Source organism: Phocoena sinus, chromosome 9 (assembly GCF_008692025.1).
Source record: "Phocoena sinus isolate mPhoSin1 chromosome 9, mPhoSin1.pri, whole genome shotgun sequence".
NCBI classification, from domain to species: Eukaryota; Metazoa; Chordata; class Mammalia; order Artiodactyla; family Phocoenidae; genus Phocoena; species Phocoena sinus.
The window spans coordinates 71311607-71314487 of record NC_045771.1 but is presented as its reverse complement, the minus strand read 5'-3'; positions in this window follow the sequence as shown (position 1 = coordinate 71314487).

The following is a 2881-nucleotide window of genomic DNA, read 5'->3' as shown; positions in this document are numbered from 1 at the left end:
TTCGATCCCTGGTTAGGGAACTAGATCCCACATGCCACAACTAAAAGATCCCGCATGCCACAACTGAAACCTGGTGCAGCCAAATAAATAAATATTTTTTTTAAAAATCCCCAGCAGTAGAGGATGAGTGGAAAATATCCTAAAGTGTTTCTGCTTGTCAGCAGAATTTATTTCAATTTTTTTGAATATTAAGTCTCTATAACCATTACATATTACTAGGTTAAACGTTCTTGAAAGAATTAAATGAGACAATACATGTGAATACACCCAATACTGAGCCTCAATAAATGCATGATGGATTTTAATCTAAGTCTTGCTCTGGAAGTGCCAGAAGTAGCATAAAAGATTTTGGCCACTTATTGGAAGTAATTCCTGCCATTCTAAATAGAAAATCCTGTTGTGCTTATTTCATGCATTTCGACACCAGCTGTAAAACTTGTTATGGTGGGATTACGTCTTACATATGGATTGAGTTATAATATGTTTAAATGTATAGGATGCTCTTTCATACTTCTCCTATGCCAGAAAGGGTAAAAGAACAAGAAAAGCAAAGAAATCAAGAGATGAGAAGGAATATTCAAAGACATTTTTAAGAATACAGTAAACTCAAAATCTGTTCAGAATACCAGCATACATTACTACATCAAATAAAGGCTAGCATAGCATAAACAACATTTTAGATGATAACGATGATGATGATGATGATAATGATGTAGCTAATCTGAGTTTAAATGGCTTATTAGGAAAGAAAGGATTAAAACAGTTGGACTAGCAAACACAAGGAAACCTGGGTCATTAAAAGAAAAGTGAATGTAAAATTTATCTGGTAAAGTGGTCAGTGTCAGGCCTCTAGACTAATAAGGAAATGATGGAAAACCAAATCAGATGGTGGCATGAGTGAAGATATGACATGCAGTGTTGGGCATTTGGGAAAAGAATGAAACCAAACTGATGGAATACATTGCTCCATGTTTAAAGTGATACAAATAACAACAATATTCAGTAGCAACATCCAAGTACAACCAAACAATGTAGCTGTGTTGGAGATGTGAGCAAATGAGTTTGAGAATGGAGGCATTATATCTGAACCTAGGCTGCCTACTGGCCATATGATAGTACAGTAGCCCTCCGCCCCCCACCCCTTATCTGCAGGGGATATATTCCAAGACCCTCAGGGGATGCCTGAAACCACGGATTGTACCAACCCTATATATACTATGTTTTTCCATATATATATATATATATATATATATATATATATATATATATGTATATACATACCTATGACTAAGTTTAATTTATAAATTAGGCACAGTAAGAGAATATCCAAACTGCCAGCATCACTACTCTTGTACTTTGTGGCCATTATTAAGTAAAATAAGGATTACTTGAATACAAGCACTGAGATACTGAGACAGTCAGTCTGATAACCAAGAGACCTACTAAGTGACAAACAGGTCAGTACCATGTATAGTGTGGATACACTGGACAAAGGGATGATTCGCATCCCAGCAGGACAGAGTGGGGCAGCAAGAGATTTCATCACACTGCTCACAATACCATGTAATTTAAAACTTGTGAATTGTGTATTTCTGGAATTTTCCATTTAATATTATCAGACCATGGTTGACCATGGGTAACTGAAATCACAGAAAGTGAAACCATGAATAAGGAGGTACTACTGTATATTATATGTATAAAATTAAATAAGAGTAAATACAGGCTCTCAGCCTTACTCCCTACATTTCAAGTGCTTAACAGACACAGAGAATATTTCTATTGAAAAGCACTGATCTATACAGCTGTGAGAAATGCCTTGTATGTGAAAGATGAAATCTAACACACACACACACAGCCAATAACTCATCCATTCTTTCTTTCAGAACAATTTATTGAGCATTTCTCATGTGAGAGTCGCTGTGCTAGGAATTTGGAGTCCACAGATTAAAACAAAACATTCCCTGCTCTCAAGGAGCTCGCAAGTGCAGTAGGAAATAATGACATACGAATAGTTGATCGATCAGCAAATACCTGTTGGGCACCAACTATCAGAAATGCCCTTAATGATGTGGAAGGAAACAAAAAACAGTAACCAAGTTCTCTCTGCCTTCAAGGGGCTTACAATCTAACTAATGACACACAACACAGAGTAAGATGTAAAATGTTTTAAGTGGCAATTAGTCCTTGAGACTGTGTACTTCAAACTGAGATCTATGAGCCTGATGTGGAATTATTTCTTCCATTTTGGGTCTTCACTGGAATGATAATCTAAAAAAGTAAAATACATATACATGTATTCTAATTAATATCTGAAGAAGCATCTTAAAACTAAATACCACCAACAAATTTTCCTTCTGGCGTCTGCTGTTGCTGTTCTCAATCATGCATGCATTAGGTGAAGGCCAAATAACATACAGTTTGCTAAATAAGTAAAGTCTGATTAGGAAAAAAGGTGAGGATGAATTGAGTCATTGTAGAACACATAATAGAACACATTATAGAACACTCTGCCTTGCTAGCAGAGGCGTCCAAAAATACCTGTGCTACAGTGGTTAAAAATCACCATCACGTTGAGAGTGAAGGTGATGCATGCATCCTATCTCTCTGTTCCTATACAACATGTTCTCCACTCCTGGAGTCTTTGGGTATGGCTTACAGATTTGATTTATAATTCAAGAACTTCACAGTTCTAATCACATCTTTAAGAGAACAAAAAGATGTTATCAAGTTCTCAGGTGATACTTCATTAAAACTGACATTTGAAGGTTATTTACTGGTAGAGTTTTCATGATGTGAAGTCTGATTACCCTGAACCAGCAAACAAAGCCTTTAAGTTAATTTTTTAAACTACATTTTAAAAGGACACTTTCTACATTAATAT